This window comes from Pinus tabuliformis, chromosome 5_2, assembly GCF_031772625.1.
Source record: "Pinus tabuliformis cultivar Carrire ecotype Pingquan chromosome 5_2, CPIR1, whole genome shotgun sequence".
Classification (NCBI taxonomy): Eukaryota; Viridiplantae; Streptophyta; class Pinopsida; order Pinales; family Pinaceae; genus Pinus; species Pinus tabuliformis.
The window spans coordinates 957,875,274-957,895,375 of NC_142306.1; positions in this window are offsets into that span (position 1 = coordinate 957,875,274).

Sequence of the window (20,102 nt, forward strand, 5' to 3'; positions counted from 1 at the left end):
CGTGATTTTGTGATTGTTTAATTATTTTTGCTGATGAGTAGAGTAGATTCAAGTCTATTGTTTTAGTAAATTACAATTAGCAATTTGTAATTACAAGGAATTTCTACATGGTATCAGAGCAGAAATCAATCTAGGAGAAGAGAATATGAGTTTGTCTTTTGCAGGGGAAATCGAAGTGGTTCATATAGATGTGAAGTTTGATGAAGATAAGGCCATGAGATGTTCCCTTGAGAGGGAACTTCAGTTGCATGCAGATGAGGAGTTGTTAGCTCCAGAAGAAGAACCTAAGGATGATGTGGAGAAACCACATACAAAGGCCCAGAGAGTGGAAGCACCCACTCATATAGGGACTTCTAGAGATGGAAGGAAGAGCACCATAGATGCTAACAGATTGATGCATGATGCTAAAGAAAATGTGGGAACACCCACATCACAATACAGGCAGAGGAGGTCACCAGATTGGTACACTGACTACATGGCTATGATGAGCGAGAGTGTAGAGATTGAGCCATCCTCATTCGAGGAAGCAGTGCAAAAACCAGTATGGGTTGATGCCATGGTAGAGGAGTATGACTCCATTATCATAAACAATGTTTGGGAAGTGGTCCCAAGACCAACAGACAAGTCAGTGGTGAGTTCTAGACGACTTTACAAGGTAAAGCAAACAATATATGGGAGTGTGGAGAATCACAAGTCAAAATTTGTGGCCAGAGGGTTCTCTCAGGTGGAGGGAATTGATTACGAGGAGACCTTTGCTCCTGTAGCAAGGTACTCTTCAATCAAATCTATTCTAACATGTTCAACGTAAATGGGATGGAAGATACATTAGATGGATGTGAAGACAACATTCCTCAATGGAGTGATTGAGGAAGAGGTGTACATTGAGCAACCAGAAGGATTTTAGACCTTCAATAGAGAGTCACATGTGTGCAGACTCAAGTGAGTGTGCATGGATTGAAACAAGCACCCCTGTGCTTGATACACTAGGATTGACAACTATTTCACCAGGTTGGGCTTCACCAAAAGTGAAGCAGATGCAAAGCTTTACCATATTGTGGTTGAAGATAAATTGTTGATTATAATATGTCGATGATTAAATTCTAACAAGTGATGAGAAGCTGGTAAAATCTTGCAAAGATTATTTTACAAGAGAATTCGAGATGAAGGACCTGGGGCTCATGCATTACTTCCTTAGTATGGAAGTATGACAAGGAGATGAAGAATTGTTTGTCTCTTAGGGAAAGTATGCTAATCAGATAATGAAGAAGTTCCACATGGAGAGCAACAAACCCATGGAGAGTCCTCTAGCAGGGAATTGGAGGAAAGAAGATGCTACTTCATGTGAAGTAATGGAGGCTACTATTTATAGGCTGCTTGTGGGTTCATTTATGTATTTGGTGAACACACGACCAAACATATGTTTTGTAGTTAACTAGCTTAATTGTCAAGCAATGGTTAAGCCAACCAGACTTTATTGGAAGACAACTAAACATGTGTTGAGATACCTCAAAGGCACCACTTAGTTTGGTCTTTGGTACATACAGATAGAGGGAGTGAAGCTACAAGGATTCACAAATGCAGATTAGGCAGGGAGTCCATTCGACAAGAAGATCACATCAAAGGGGATCTTCAATATTGGGTCAGCAACTGTTTCTTGGTACAACAAGAAGAAAAGATCAGATGCACTCAGTTCGACAAAAGCAAAGTACATGGCTGCTAGTCAAGCAACTTGTGAGGCTATATGGAAGAGGAAGATCTTTGTTGGGTTATTTGGTCAACAGATGGATCCTAAATTTATTTACTGTGATAATCAGAATTGTATCAAACTCTTTGAGAATCCATTTTTTCATGATCGGTCCAAGCATATCGACATCTGGTATCACCGTCTATAATAATGTGTGCAGAGAAGAATCATGTTGTTGGAGTACATTCCTACAGAGGAACATGATTCAGACATCTTGACTAAGGCACTGTTAAGAGGCAAATTCGAGTTCCATAGAGGTAGGATTGGGGTATCTGATAATCCCTCTCTTGTTGAGAGGGAGAGTTGAAAATGCAACAAGAAAATCCTAATTTAATTTTGTCCTTGAATTAAATTAGAAATAAAATTGTAATTCCACATCACAAGACAACTTGTACGAGTTAACTAAGTTAAATTGACTTAGTTGGCTCATTTAATTCGAGTTGAGGGTCTAACTAGAGTCATGTAGAGTGTATCCTACATCATAGGAGCCCTGGTTGAGTTTATTTTGAGTTGTAATTAATCAATTCAGTTTGACTGAGTTAAAGTTAGTTAAAATAGTTCCAACTAATGGAGGAACTAGTAGGAGGTCAGACAATGGGGTTTTGCTTCATGTGTTCAATCAGTTAACTAGAGATTCACTCATAAATCAATCATGCATGTCAGATCTGAGATTTACCAGTTAAGATTAGAGTTCAGGGACAATGTACTATCAGTTGTATAATCATCTTAATTGTACAGGTAGTGCATGTAGTTAGAGGAAGGCCTATGAGGATTACACAATTCCAATTGAGGATTTTCTCTAATTAATAGGGGGCTAATTCCCAAGGAAACAATGCAAGGAAATAGGGACTTGGGCAAGCGAGAAATTGGTTCAGTATTGGCCTAAGCTTGTCTAGGAAGCTATGACACAGATAAAGACAGTGAATAGGTTGCTCAAGCTTGAGCAAAGCTTTGTAATCTTCTCATATTTTTTGACTAATGCAATATACAGATAACAGGGGTTTTTAGCTGTGGATTTCCCTAGGAAATCATTTTGTAATGTGTTGATTGAATTATTTCTCTTGTATGCTTTGTGATTTCATGATCGTTTAACTGTTTCCGTTGATGAGTAGAGTAGATTCAAGTATATTGTTTTAGTAAATTACAATTAGCAGTTTGAATCTACAAGGAATTTCACCGATGATTTTCTATGAGAACATTTTCAATACAAACTTTAGAAATGGCATGCATTGTGCATCACAAGAAAAGTGGCAAAGAACATTGTGCCATAAGAACTTGTGTATAACTTCCATTAGCACCCTCGTACAAGCATTTACGTTGGGGCATAGAATTGAATTTATGGGTGTAGAGATGCGTTAATATAGTTTAGGTGGGATATGTCTAGTTTCCCTCGTGTATCTATACATTATGTCACCCCTATTATGTGACCAAATTGAGTCTCCGTTTGGTGGATTTGTTGAGCTTTGAAGAATTCCAACCAACTCAATGTTAGTTGGATGCTATGGAAGCATTTGATTGTTGGAAGATATGAGTATTTACTTTGTAATTTGGATCGGAAGAATATACGAGGAAGCTTAGAACAATGTGATGGCAACATTTCCTTTTCTTCGATTTAGTGGTCAATATTGTTTATTTGAGGTACTCTAAGAGGGGGATAACTAGTTCATTTTTCATGTTTTTGGCCATATATTGTTAGATTATGTATATTTTAGATATTATAAATTTTAATATTGTATATCCTAGTTGTTTTGAGTGGGATCTCTCCTGCACATAGTGAATTCCCTCCCTATCACTATGGATGACCACCAATATATCATCCATGTTTCATGTGAAATTGCATAAATGTGCATAGTTAAGAGGGGTGATACATTAGATTGTTGATCTTCAAGTTCTAGTGCCCTACCTCAATAGTAGAGTATTTTAGCTAGAAGTAATGAGGGTTCAAAATGTAGAGCTACAACCAAAAGTGGCAATTCAAGGAGGCTAAATTGAGGAGCTCAATGTACTTTAGATTTAGTCACGTCTAAATCTTATAAGTTGCCCCTCCTCCTCCCAAGATTCAATGGGCTCAATTAGAAAAATGGTCACGGAGGAACACATAGTTCAACAAATGCGTGGAGAAATGGAAAACAAAGAAACAAAATTATAACTCAAAACAAACTACTTAGAAGCCCATAGTGGGTGAATTTTCACTAAAGTTTCCGAGTTCTCATGTATTGTCATTTAATACAATTGTTAAGCTAGTTTGTTAGAATTTCTAGTAGTAGGGTTGTTATTTTTGTGAAAGAAAATGTAAGGATAATGTTGGTTGTGAATAGACTTGTCAATTTTTGGGTATTGTGAATCCTTAGTTCTAAACTTTGAATTGTATTAATTCATTGTACGTTGCAACTACAACTTTATTTTGATATAAAATCTACCTGTTTTTTGTTTTTGTTTTTTGATAATTCACTTCTATCAATAAAATCTATATGTTTTAGTTTAAAAAGAATAATACAATTACAAGTAGCTTAATTTTTTAACTAGAGAAATTTTACATGTTTATTTTATGTTTCCGTGTTAAATTTGTTTCCTCCTATTAAATAATGAATGGGCAATTGAAAACATCAAACTTATTCAACATGTTTTATTCTTAATATCAAGTTTAATTCAGGGATTATTATAAATCAATTTTTTTAATAACAAAAATGATTATATTATGTACTAGAAAAAATGTTGGAATTGATGATATTGATGATTAAGATAGATTTTCAAAAGACTTGTGATTGTGATGGTATTGAATGATTTTTTGTTTTCAACATATTATTTAAGATAGATTTTCAAAAGACTTGTGATTTTGATTGTATTGAATGATTTTTTATTTTATATATATATATATATATTTTATTTTATTTTTTATTTTTATTTTTGTGTTTGATGAGTGAGTAAGTTAATAAGTAGATAAATTTAACATTTTATTTTGAGATACAAATTTTCTCATATTTAATAAGAAATACGTTAAGATGTTGCGATGTTTTTCTTTTAATTGATAGGAATTTTTAGTAATTGGACAAAAATAAACTAATTTCTTGTCAAAAATTTCCTACAAATGTAGAAGGTATTTTCTTGAAAATTAGAGTGTTGCATGGGATTTTCCTCTTTTTAACAAGACTCAATGTAATGGCGCCATCCACTTAAGAGACTTAAGGAAGGGGATCCACTAGCCTTATAAAGTTCCTGGAGGCTAGGACGAGAAAAATTGATTAAGGGAACACAATTCACCTAGGAAAAAACATTACAAAAACTAAAGTGGTGAAAATGGGACCTGGGTCCTAGGCTAATGAAAAATCACTTTTAAATTATAAAGTGATAAAACCCACTAAAGTGATTTTGTTAAAATAAAAAAGGCAAAAATTTGACAAAAGTGGTGAATGAGTTATAAAAAGGGAAAATGAAGAGTCTCTCTTCATTGTTGTATTTGCTCACTTGAGAAAAAGAAATTTGGAGAGCTCTTGAGAAATAGTCTAAGGTTTTTGGAAATCTTCATTCTAGTCGCTAGTTTTGGTGTTGAAACTATACACCATAGCTAGTTTGCAAGCGAGATCACTCAAATTTCGCCATTATGCTTCAATGAAAGAAGAAGATATTAAACACTGAATTTTGGTTTTCTATATTTCTTATACAAACTGAGCATTTTTGTGGTGGAGAGATAAATTTGAACCATTTGTCAGGAGGTCGAACTCCTTGTTCCTTGTTGGTCAAAACCCACAAATATGAGCACATGAGGATCAAGTATCTATTTGTTGGAGGAATGAGTTTTCTCACTTTAGAGGGGCTAAGTTTATCACAAAGTTTCATTTTCATAAAGAGGGGTCAAGTTACTTCTTTATTGATGATTGAGTTGAGCCATTTGAAGGGCCAAACATGCCATTAAATCTTGTGGATGATATTTCACTTCCTGAAGAGGGCCGAGGGCATCCTTTATCTGTTGGTAAAGTTCTGTAGAATGTGTAGAAATTTTGAATAATATAACACATATTCACAGAGATTATCCTGATTATACACTTATAAGCGGAACATGCATAATACATAACCTCCTCTATGTTGATCATCAATTTACAGAAGCAGAAACATTCACAGGCACACATAGAAGCATCAATCAAACTCATTAACACAGTATGTATCCCGAGGAAAGCATCTCGCTAAAAACCCCACACTATCTGTATATTATATTGATTGAATCATGTAACATTACAAAGTAAAATGCTTATCACAAGAAATCCAGTACCAGCTCCACCTGTTACACACAATACAGCTCAGATCTGATCTCCAAATCTCCCCCGCTGCTTGCCTGCCTCCACAGCTCAATACCTGCTCAAGAATTGATGAGAATGGCTTACCAAACTCGTATTTGACCTGCAAATAATCACTCACACTCTGTTGGACGTGAGCACAGGCTACAATTCTTGGTATTGGCCAATTCATTGGCATACTCAATCCCTCTGATTGTGCAAATCATCATGCACAACTATAGTCACAACTGATAGCAATCTGATCCTCTAACACCTGTCCCTGTTGAACTGAACATGCACTGACATGCAATTGAGTTAACTGATGTATTCTATAGTTGCATTATGAGTTAATAACTTGTGAATTAATTAATAACTAATTCACCCAACTCATCTCTAGTCTATTTGCTAGTTAGACTAAATACAACCAATTTAACAAAGCTAAACTGAACACAACTCCATCAACTGCACCTCCAGTCCACTAAACTCAACTCACTTGAGTTCTAACTGAAGTCCTGCATGCAAATATTAGTCATCCCATAGGTAACCACGTATTTCCTTCTGGGATCTGCATGTACCACATCCGTAGCTCATCCTGAAGTGCTCCAAGAGAATAAGATCAAGTTCATAGTCCAAATATTATTATGAGACAATAATATTTGACTTTTCTATTTTTGACAGCTAGTCTAAAAATAGACTTTGATCACTCACACTGTGATCACTCACACTGTGGTCACCCACACTGTGATCACTCATACTGTGATCATCCACACCGTGATAAAAAAAAGAACTTGCGCCATAATTTGCCTGCGGGCCCACTTAGTGAAGGCGACTCTTTTCACTAAGCTCCATCATCTTGTTGCAATCTCAACAAGCATTTCTTGTTGCACACTTTTCAAAACTCCCTCTCAACAGGAAAGGCTTCCTCTCAAACCCGATCCTGTAACTCTGGAATGTTCTCCATGCAACACATCTGGCCGGTCCACTTGCTCTGTCATCAAAGTCTCTGACTGCTATTGCCTCTGGCGACTGAAAACTCTGCATCTCTATGCTCTTCAGTATCTAACTGCTCTAGCCTCTATCACTTTGATCTCTGACTGCATCCGTGCTGCTTCTGGTTCTATCTCCCAGCATTGCATCCGCACTGCACCTCCCAACTGACCTCCCTGTTGGGCTAGAAACATCCTCTGATGCTGAAGCTATACCTGCTGCTGACAAGTGCTCCCTCTCTAACATCTGCGCTACTGCAACATCTCCATGCATCTCGCACCATTGCACACCTCTCTGTGCCACCTAGCATTGTGAAAAACACTTGTGCCTCTCGCATTGCTGCAACTTGCTAGCTATGCGCTGTCCTGGGATTCCCTGCACTATCGCTCTCTCTGCCACTCCATCCGCATCTATCTCTACCCAATCAGTCAGTTCCTGCTACTACATATCTGGGGCTCCCGTAGCAAGGTCTCATCCAAGAGGTTGGGTACCTCAAGGATCCTGCCCCTCCTCCTTGGGACGATCAATCCACATCACCCCACCTCCTACCTGGAGGTATGGCTGCATGCGATCCCTCAACCCACCTGGCTCGAAGTTTCCCCCTACTGGAGGTCTCTGCATGAGTAGATGTCTCTACTCGATCTCCTCTCAGCTTCCCCTATTGTGGCTCCTCCACAACCTCTTGAAGCTGCTGCACCAGTCGTGGCTCCTCCACAATTGTCTGAGACTTCTTCTGGCTCTGCATGTTGAGAGGTAATATACGCTCCCTCTCAACCACCAAGTCTCCATCAGTTGCCTCGCTACTCAAGGCTTTGCATGCATCTTGAACCTCAAGAGCATACAGGTTCCTGACCCATGAACCAATCTCATGACAACGAAAGCATCTCACCTTCGACTTGTCAACCTTCTTCCCATCATTGGAAGAACAAGATTCGGAAAGAGAAACCTTCTCCTTCCCCTTCTTCGCCTTACTTGCTAAGGCACAGTTCTCCTCATCATGCATAGATGAAGAACTGTCTCTGGTGCTCCGTCTAATCTCCTCCTACACAAATTCTGACCAAAGTCTCTCCCATCCTGGCAGTTTCTCCCTTCCATTCACCGAGTCCTGGTAGCTATGCCAACTCTTAGGAAGGTCAAGGAGTGCTAGACTCACCATCCTCATCCGACAGTCACCCCCACACTTCCCAGCTCATCCCGGCATTGGGTGAACTTCGTGAGATACTGGGGCATACTGTCTCCATTCTCACACTGAATGTTTCTGAGTTTCGCTCTTGCTTTGGAATTAAATTCGAATTCCACTAGCTCAAAACTCAACTGCTTCTGATCTAAAATTCGTGAGAACAAAGTATTTCTTGTACAGAGATTGACTGTCTGGGCATTCACCGGATATCTCACCTTCCAAAAGAAGGATGAATCCAGAGGCTACCTGGTCCAATCACAGACTCTGCCTGAAGAAATAAAATGTAAACACTTCCTGAATAATAGATCTGAAGATCAATCCTCGCTTGATATCCTGTAAAAATCTCTTCTGCAAATCAAGCAGCTCTGATACCATGTAGAAACTTTTTCTACAAATCATCTAGCTCCGATACCATGTAGAAACTTTTTCTACAAATCATCTAGCTCTGATACCATGTAGAAATTTTGAATAATATAACACATATTCACAGAGATTATCCTGATTATACACTTATAAGCGGAACATGCATAATACATAACCTCCTCTATGTTGATCATCAATTTACAGAAGCAGAAACATTCAAAGGCACACATAGAAGCATCAATCAAACTCATTAACACAGTATGTATCCCGGGGAAAGCATCTCGCTAAAAACCCCACACTATCTGTATATTATATTGATTGAATCATGTAACATTACAAAGTACAATGCTTATCACAAGCAATCCAGTACCAGCTCCACCTGTTACACACAATACAACTCATATCTGATCTCCAAATCTCCCCCGCTGCTTGCCTGCCTCCACAGCTCAATACCTGCTCAAGAATTGATGAGAATGGCTTACGAAACTCGTATTTGACCTGCAAATAATCACTCACACTCTGTTGGACGTGAGCATAGGCTACAATTCTTGGTATTGGCCAATTCATTGGCATACTCAATCCCTCTGATTGTGCAAATCATCATGCACAACTATAGTCACAACTGATAGCAATCTGATCCTCTAAAACCTATCCCTGCTGAACTGAACATGCACTGACATGCAACTGAGTTAACTGATGTATTCTATAGTTGCATTATGAGTTAATAACTTGTGAATTAATTAATAACTAATTCACCCAACTCATCTCTAGTCTATTTGCCAGTTAGACTAAATACAACCAGTTTAACAAAGCTAAATTGAACACAACTCCATCAACTGCACCTCCAGTCCACTAAACTCAACTCACTTGAGTTCTAACTGAAGTCCTGCATGCAAATATTAGTCATCCCATAGGTAACCACGTATTTCCTTCTGGGATTTGCATGTACCACATCCGTAGCTCATCCTGAAGTGCTCCAAGAGAATAAGATCAAGTTCATAGTCCAAATATTATTATGAGACAATAATATTTGACTTTTCTATTTTTGACAGCCAGTCTAAAAATAGACTTTGATCACTCACACTGTGATCACTCACACTGTGGTCGCCCACACTGTGATCACTCATACTGTGATCATCCACACTGTGATCAAAAATAGAACTTGCGCCATAATTTGCCTGCGGGCCCACTTAGTGAAGGCGACTCTTTTCACTAAGCATCTTGTTGCAATCTCAACAAGCATTTCTTGTTGCACACTTTTCAACAGAATGGGATGAGACCAAATATATACAAGGGGGCCGTGTCATGTAGATTTTCCTAGATGGTCATGGAGCTTATTTGAGGGGTTGTTATTGCCTCATAAATAAAGCACAAACTGTTAGTTGAAGGGTTGTCCAAACATCCTATTCATGGGCTAGATTGAAAGCAGAATCAGTATTTGGCAACAGAGATGGCTTTTTAGAGTAGGTAGGTTAACTCTCCTCAAGTTAGTCCTACAAGCTATTCCGGTTTACTGGATGTCGCTGGCCTGGATTCCCAAAGGAATTTTAAAAAGAATTCAAAAATTATGTTGTCGCTTCCTTTGGCGCGGACAAATTCCAGGGAGAAATTTTCCTTTGGTCTGTTAGGACAGCATTGAAAAACCCAAAAACCTGGGGGGTTGGAGCATAAATTTTGCACTTATTCGCTGAGGCTTTGGTTGCAAAACTGCGCTGGCAACTTATTAATTCCAGAAGTCTTTGATAGGAAATAACTTATCATAAGTACATATATCCGCTCTCAATTCTAGAATGGATCCGTAGACCTTCGGTTCCTCCATAATTTGGAAAGCATTATCTCAGTCTATCTCTCTGATCAAGCGTGGTCTGGCTTGGAAAGTTGGCAATGGAGTTCAAGTGAGGATTGGTTTGGATGTGTGGAGTGGATGTGGGAATGGCCATATTCTCCCCCGTTCTCTTTGCAATTTCCTTCAAGACTCAGGCATCACCCAATTATCACATATAACAGATGATATTGAGGACAGGTGGCAAAACCAGACCTAGAAGGACCACAAAACACTCAACATTCCAGCAGTTTGGGTCAATCATTGGCAGAGATTCATAGGCTAATTAGAGGAGGCCAATGTGCGTATAAACGACAATCAAGATGTCCTTATCTGGGCATTGGATCCCCAAGGCAGATACTCCCCCAAATCAGGTTATGCTTATACAATGGCAGCTAGACACACGGGTGATTTCTCTTGGTGGTGGAGTCATATCTGGAAATTAAAGGCCCCTCCCAAATCTAGGCTTTTCATGTGGTGCATTTTAACAGACAAGGTTCCCACTGAACTAATGCTGAGGCGTCGTGCAAACTGCGGGCCTTCTAGATGTTGTCTGTGTAGGATGTAGGAGGAAGATACTTCTCATCTCTTCTTTACCTGTTCTATCTCGAAAGCCTTCTGGCAAAGGATCCTCACTTCACTAAATCTACATATTTATTGGTCGGGACAAGATATTAAATAGGCTTGGCAAAGATGGTGGATAAAATCTAACTCTCAGAAAACTAGATGCCTTCCATTGCTAATTTGCTGGGGAATCTGGCTTAACAGGAACAAATCCATTTTTAAGAATGCCAAAATAGATTAGGATTCCTCCAGTATTTCGCTGTTGGATTTATACAATTCGCTTCCGGAGGACCAGGACATCCAACCCCCTCGGATCATTACCCAGGAATCCATAGACATAAACTCCCCCCTGGGGTTATTTTGACGACTCAGCATAAGCTGAAGGCCGTGGTGGAGGGGTGGTGTTGCATATGGATAATATATGTCTTATAGAATCAAGGTCGGCCTTGGCAGAGGCACCAACAACTATGCTGAATTGAGCAGTCTAAAATACCTTCTCCTTTTTGCAAAACGACAAAATTGCCAACAACTTCAGAAATTCAGAGACTCACAACTCATAATTAACTAGACAAATGAAGTTAGTCATTGTCACTTGCACACAGTTAGAGGTATTCTGACTGATATCCTTTCTCTGAAGTCCCAATTTGATTCATTTGCATGCTCACATATATACAGGGAAAGGAATGAGATCGTTGATTGTTTATCCAAAGAGGTAGTGCAATTGAACAAAGGTCAATGACAGATATAGGAATACAGGGGCGACAGTTTCTACAGTTACTATCATCGTCCTTTTATGGACATGATTGGTTCCTATCAGAATGATCGCTAGATCATTCAACAAATTTTCTTTTACTTTCTCCTTCTATGTATATAACTTACCAGTTTTTAGTATATTTTTGGACAAAACTGGACTTCTCAGAAACTTACTGGACTTCTCAGAAGTTTATTATCAGTAAGCATCATAATAGTTCTTGTAAAGTTTATAATAGCTCTAAACAGTACTCCCTTTTTGCTGACAGCAGTTCATATCTGCAGTATCATACAACATGTAATTTTCTTATCCTTTTAATGAAAATTACGCTTTTTCTGAGGAAAAAAAAATCCTATTTGTGGGCTAAAAAATTTGAGAGAAAGGGGCTGAATTCATAGTAATTTTGGGGCTAATATTCCTTGAGATTATAATATGGTTGGAACCATTCTACAAGCACCTGAAATATTGAAGTTTATATTGTTGAGATTATACCAAGTTCCTTTGCTCTATTTGTTCACTGTACTCTCTTGTGCCAAATTAATGAAATCATTGTTCATACTTAAATTTACCGTTATGCAGACTTATATGAACAATATATGCATTTCTGGGCTTAGTCTAAAACACACAATATTTTTTGTAAGCATCTCATTGGCATGATTTAGTCATTGTCCATGTTTATTTGAAATTAAACTCAAGAAAGTGCACCTACAACTATGTACACATAAACTGTTTAACTTAATACCATATAGACCATCTCAAGTAAAACTTAGAAATTTAGTGGGGAAATTTGAGGTACTTCTAGGGGGTATCTTACATTGGTATCGGAGCATGGTCTTGGACAACTGTGTGGTTTGAAGGGCAGACTTTGATAGTAGTTTGATGAGTTCCGAAGACTATTTTTTCAGTGGTGTCACCTATAATAGAAGTTATCGAGATAGGGAACCCACTCCACTTTGGGAAGAAGAGGAAAAAATTCCATAAAAAGGGAAAAAGAAAGAAGTACCATCTCAAAAGAAATAAACGGTCATAGGGAATAAGGAGAATCAATAATTTAATAATTTGATTAACATCTTAAATAATTTGGCTAAAGGCCAAAAAATGAGGGTGGAGCTTATGGGGAAACTAGCCAACAATGGAGGTTGTATTGAGGTCTCAAGGGAATAGTAGTTGAAGAAGGGTCCCATTAATGGTGAAGGATATAATAGTGGAGAAGCTAGCCAGAACACATAATTGTGCAAATCCACCCACACACATATAACAGGTTATCTAGACCCACTATGCCGCAATTTCTAAATGAGACAACAACTAGCCATGAGGAGCGGGGTGATCAAGACATGACTTTTGGGGAATATTGGAGGAGTATAAAAGAGTCGGGCGAGACTTTCAAGCTACCATGAATTTTATAGACTTATACAACCTCAATATGAGGAACAAGCCTAAAGGAGCTAAGACGGCTATGATGTAGAACCATGAGCTTCAAAAGACTTTGGGGAAAGACCATCCCATGTTTTGATGGATCATCAAAATGTTCAGCCAGATCATGGGTTCAAACGCTGGACACATGCTTCTAGCTACATCAGATGACAAAGGTTGATGCCATTAAGTTGGCTACATTACATCTGGATGGAGAGGCCCATGAGTTGTGGCACCATGGGTTAGTGACCTCGGGTCATGCTAGTATAAATTCATATTTCGAGTTTACTCAAAGACTCATAGAGTGCTTTGAATGGAAGGATCTAGAGATTCGTTTCAGATAACTAGCACAACTCAAGCAAACTGACAATCTAGAGGCATATATCTCAGAGTTATAGTCACCAACATATCTGAAGCACGACTAGTGATGTTTTTTGTTGAGGGGTTATCTGAGCCTTTACGTGGCTGGGTTAAGGGTTATCAACAGGCCACTCTATGAGATGCAGTTAGCAGAACCAGAGATATGTAGGACATTGTTCCTAGGAGAAAATTTCCTACCAAACCATCATTTCCTCAAAAGAACAAAGAGGTTAAACCATTTAAAAAGTAGTACACTGGGAAATCAAAGTTGGATGAGGAGACTTAGAAGGAGTTGAGGAAGAAGAAGATTTGTTTCAGTTGTCAGGAGCCTTGGGCACTAGGGCACATATGTGTAGGGAAGGAAAACCTAGGTAAGGTACACTACATCAAGGTCTAATCAGATAGTGACGATGATGAGGAGGATGAGGAGTCCTGAAAAGGATAGATACAATAACATGGACATCTTGCAGCAAGTAAGGAGTCATCATAGACAAGGGCTAAAGGCATTGTTATTGCATCCATGTCAAGACTTCCCAGGTACCATGTATTCAGAGTCAGGGGGGTCATGTTGGGGAAAAAGGTGATAATGTTGATTGATGATGGGGCATCCCACAAATCTATAGATGCAACAATGGTGTATCGGAGGGAGATTCAAATGAAGGATTTTAATGGATTCACAGTGGTAATACTAGGTGGTCATAAGATGGAATGCACTAGATGGATCCCCAAACCAAAAATAACCATGGAGAACTACACTTTGACAAATGACTTCTTTGTGGTGGACGTACCAGATACTAATGTGGTACTCGTGTTAAGTGGATTTACTCCATAGGAAGATATACCATTGATCAAAGGATGATGGAGATGGAAATCATAGATCATGATGGTAGAAAGGTAGTTTTGTGGGCCATGCATTAGTATCCACCCAATGTAGTATCATTTCAAAGTATGGAGGCAATGCTTCTGCATGGAGACATAAAATGGGCAATAGAGTGCTACATTTAAGATAAAATACATATGAATTTGCCTCGACAATATTCAAATGATATTAAGGTATCGCTTCATAAACATTAAAAAGTTTTTATTGGCATTCCTCCAAGTAGACCTCCATATAGGGGATTTGAGCAAGTGATAGAGTTGGAAAAGGGGGTGCAGGTTGTTATGACCAACTCTTATCATCATCCCAAGGTTTATAAGGACGTAATTGAAAAGGCTATTAAGGAGCTGCTGAAATTGGGCCACATTCGTCCTAGTCCTTTCCCTTTTGCTTCTTTGGTGGTGATGGCTAAGAAGAAAGATGACACCTTGAGGATGTGCATTGATTACCAAACACTTAATAAAGGAATAATAAAAAACCGACATCCCATTCAAAGGATTGTTGAGTTGATGGATGAACTGAGGGGGAGTAAAGATTTTTTCGAAGATAAATCTTTGTTCGGGATACCATCAAATCCAAGTTTGGGAGCAGGATATCTCGAAAACTGCTTTTAGGTGCAACTATGGGCATTATGAGTTTCTGGTTATGTCATTTGGGCTAATCAATGCCCTTGCAACATTTCAGACTTGCATGAACCATGTGTTCAACAAATAGTTGTGGAAGTATTTGTTCGTTTTCTTTGACGACATTCTCGTCTACAACAAAACTTGGGAGGATCACCTTAGGCATTTGGATGCAGTGTTGGGAATTTTGGAGGAGTGGGAATTCTATGAAAAAGAGTCCAAGAGTCCAAGTCTGAGCTTGGTATGACTGAGATGCCTTATTTGGGGCATGTGATCGAGGAAAACGGGGTTCAGGTGCAACATGAGAATATTAGGGCAATCATTGAGCGGCATACCCCAAACAATGTGACTGAAATAAAGAGCTTATTGGGACTTTGCACATATTACAGGAAGTTTGTTAAGTGGTTCTCACAGCTAACAACTCTTACAAACCTCACAAAGAAGGGAGATTTCATCTAGTTTGATAAGGCACATGAAATCTTCGAGAGGTTGAAGCAAGTAATGAGTTCATGCCCTGTGCTGACACAACCATATTTCACTTAGCCATTCATGTTTGAGTGCGACACTTTGGGGACAAGGACAAAAGCAATGTTAAGGTAAAATCACCACCCCATTGCATTTGAGAATTGCAAACTCAAGGACTATGGATGACATTACTCCATAAAAAATAAAGATATGTTGGCCATTATGCATGCATTTTCCAAGTTTAGACAGTACCTAGTGGGGAATAGGTTTAAAGTGAAGACTAATCATAACAACTTATGTTTCCTCTTGTAGCAGAAGGAATTGAGCGAGAGGCAGTAGAAGTGGATTAAAAAATTGCAAGAATATGTTTTTGAGATTGAGTATGTGAATGGAAAGAACAATGTGGTAGCTTATGCCATTTCCAGAATGCCATCCATTCTCTCTCTCATGGATATTACGAGTGACTGGAAATCCCTCATGTTGATGGAGTACTCCAAATACAAATTTGATTGTGAGATCCTCGATGGGTTAATATACAATGACAACTACCATGTCGTTGATGAAATTTTTACTATAGAGATAAGATTTACCTAGTACTAAAGTCCCAACTCAAGGAAACGATCATGCAAGCATCACACAACTCGTCTCTAGCAAGGCACTCGAGGTACTTGAAGGCCTATAAGCAGATCAAAGAGAGGTTCACAGGGAAGGGCCTCAAGATAGATGCGCTGAGGTTTGTGAGAGAATGTAATGTCTGCCAACAAAAAAAGCATGGCATACTCATCCAACATGGTTGCTTCAACCGCTACCCATTTCGGAGAAAAAATGGGAAAGCATTTCCATGAATTTCATCACGAAATCACCCCGTGCAGGGGAAGGACTATATTTATGTGGTAGTGGACAGGCTCATGAAGTTGCACACTTCTTCGCCATACCTTCCAAATATTCATAAACATAAGTGGCACAATTTTTCTTTAGGGAGGTATTCATATTGCACGGGTTTTCAAAGACCATTGTGAGTGATAGGGACAACAGGTTCAAGGGAGGATTCTGGCAGGAGTTGTTTAGGTTGTTTGGGACAGAGCTAATACCTATTACTAGTTACTTTTGAATGATGTTGTTATTGATTCCAAAATCAGTCTTGAACACTTCTAATATATGTTATGGATTACATCAGTTGGAAAATCCAATAGACAAGAAGCCTTGGAAGGAAGGAAGGAAACCCTGGAAGCTCTGAACTTGTTGAAGTTTTCAAGGATGAATATAAGTGAATTTTTTTTGGAGACCTTCATCAATTAATGCTCTTCGTCATGCCGATTCCAATTATATATGGCTCGTATTGAGACTCCTCATGGTTTGAGAGATATGACAAATAAAAGTTGGTGTCCCACTCTTGTGGTCAAAATCTTCAAAAGGAGATGATGTGGCATCTTATCATTGACTAAAGAATTTGCTCAAATCATGAAGTCAAAAGGGAATTTCATTGAATACTTAAATAAATATTATTATGGAAAAAATTACCATGTGGACGGGATCGAAATTTAAATTCAAATCTAAGTGCAAGTCGACCTTAAGTGAAGAAGGGGTTTTGTGCTAAAAAAAATTTGAATTTTTAAATTCAAATTTTCCCTCCTTGAGAAAGCTGGTCCCATGAATGATATCTCCTTCATATATATCAATAAGTGAATCAATCCCATCTACAAAGGGAAAGAATTAAGACACATATCTTATGAAATCATTCTCTCTGAAATTATGGCCTGGTGTAGTTTAGAACATCTGAGCAGAGGTCGAGTCTGGAAGGTTTGTGGGGTCTAATTGCTATATCTTTTGGGTATGGGATTCACTGAGCATTATATATATATATATATAGATATATATATATATATATATATTTTAGGTGTTTCTGATGAAGTTTAGGTGCCAATCAAGAGAAATTTTATGAGCATCTTTGACCTCCTCTAAGGCATCTCTATGACATGTTATGAGAAGAGATCGAAGGTTACTCGTTGGAAGCACATATTATCTATGGCGTTTGCTAAAGCATAGGAGTTTCATTTGTGGTACAATTTTTTTTTGGGTTTAGTGATGTGTTGACTATAGGGTAAAAAGGGTCGTATTTCTATGTTATTTGAGGGTTTTGGTATCCCCCTTCTAGAATTCACATACCCAGTGAAAAGTTCTAGATTACTTAGTGCCAAATCTTCTCTTGAAGTAGCTTGTTTGGCCCTCCAAAGGGAACTTGTTTGTACTTTGTTATGTGTTCCTTAGCCAAAGACTTGAATGATCAATTTGTGTTGGTGATTCGTTGTGAGTTTTTGAAGACCGTTTCGTGGCTGATTTAGAGGCTTCATCTAAGATCTTTGTGCACATACTTGGCCTCTTTTTGAGACAGATATGGGGCACTTCATGGGCACTTCGACATCCGTTACTTTGCCTTTGTTATTCTCACCTCTAAAGAAGAAAAGGATCATCATTTGTGTTCTAACTAGTCAACCTTGAGGTTAATCTATGAGGTTCTTTGTGGGATTAAGGAGAAGTGTATGGTTCAGTTTTTTTCCAGATCTCTATAATAGGGTAATTCTAAGCTAAGCAATGATAGTGTTTGAAGAAACTTGTGAGAAAAATACTTGACGGTCAATCAAGTACTAAAGTGATTTATTTCTCCTTGACTATGTATATCTAAAGTAAAGACTATAGAATACTCTCATCGCCTTCCTAAAAATATTTAAGGTGGAGTTTTATCTGATCACATAGAAAAATTCGTGCCCTAACCCAAAGAAGCAACTTGAATATATTCAAAGCTCTTTCAAAAATTTTAACCTATTCTACCCCTACTTTTATGAGTTGGGTTTGAGGCATATTATTGATGGGATTGGATAATGATCTTGTAATCTAAGTTTGACATTGCATCTCCTCCTGAGATATCTTGTGAACTTCTAATGAAAAACATCAAGCCATAATCCAGATAAACAAATCATTATGGCTTCCCTCTACCTCATCAAGAATTAAAGGTTGTGTGTTGGAACAAGAGTAATGTCAAGCAATTGTAAATGTGGTTTCAAGATGATCTGAAGCACTCCTTGACAAACCCGCTCAAAGTCTTTTCTAATCTTGTCAGAAGAATATAGTTTGAAGGCCTAACAATTGCAACCAATACTATTGTTCATTGTGCAAAAACATTTTTGTGTAACGGTAGAGAATATCATCAAATACATTGAAGCCAACCTTTTTAATGTTACAACCCGTTGAAGACTAAACTACCAAAGTGATCTTGAAGTCTATTAACAACAAAAGGCAGCCAATGAATCACTACAATGATACAATTTGAATGAAAACTTGAGAAGAAAGGGTTTTTGATCTCTGATATACATTGCTTCACTTCCTTACTATATGTGTACATAAGAACAAGAACACAAGATGTTAGCTCTCTGCCAGGGCCAAAACCTCTCTTCTTTTGAGAGGAAAACCCTTCAGTAAGTTTTCTCTTATTGAAGCTTCTTTCTTGATCAATGCTAAACCCTAGAAACTTGACTAGAAGATCCTCCAAGCACAAGTCAAGTCCTTCCCTTTCTCTACACTATGTTCCTCAACACTTTTTCTACCTCCTTCCGGCACTTTATTCCCTGGCACTTTGTCCTCCTTCCAGCACTTCGTTCTTCCTTCTACTTTAAGTAGATCTTTTAGGAGAGATACTTTTACTTAGTGATATCCTCCACCTAAGGATACTCATTCCTTCTCTATATTATCCGAGTTCTTTCTTGATGTATGGTGGTAGGCTAAGTGTGACAATGTTGTAAACCTAATCTTCGCACATGTGAGAGTTCTTGCTGTAGTTATAGGGCTCCCTCTAACTTCGCTTGAGGTCCTTCTCTCTTCGTTTGGATAGGAGGCCTAGTAAGCCTAGTTTGAAGCCCAAACAATGATGGATGAGCAACCTTAATGTTGCTATTGTAGTGACCGTAGTAAACCCTTTTATTTCTCACACGTGTAGCTACATCTTACCCTAAAACAATCCTTAATACTTCGGTTATCTTTCCTCCTTCACTGCTCTAGAGGCTCCCTTAAACTTGACTTTTCCACCCTTTACTTGGTTGCACTTGCTCGCTTATTTCAGAGATGATCTTCGCTATCTTTGGAGGAGTGGAAAACCTCTATATATAGAGGATTGTCCCTCCTTTAGGCTGACTTGTAGGCTGACTTGTTGCATTGAGGCCAACTTGACTTTCGTTACTGTAATAGGTGCTTTTAATGTTGCCATTGCATCTTTTGATGGTGTCTTTTCTCATATGAGACTTGACTTTTATTGGAGGTGTCTTCTTTGACTCTTATACATAAATATACATAATGTAACATGCCATTAAGGTCTTCAACATAATTCTTTTGACTCTTTGACTTTCCTATAGCACTTTGACATGTGCTAGACCTACTTCAATGAGCAAGAAACTCATTGACATATATTATAAAAATAACATTTCTTTTCTTGAATAAATACAAATATCAAAAGTACATTATGAAGACCGAGCCTAGTTACATTTCCTTCAACACTCCCTCTTAACTAGGGAGGTATTCATACAACATTACAAGGTGTTTGGATATTATCAATCTTTGAAGAATTCACATAAGAGAAACCAGATTAGCAATCCATCTGTTATAGCATCATATCAATCAACATTGTCATAGTG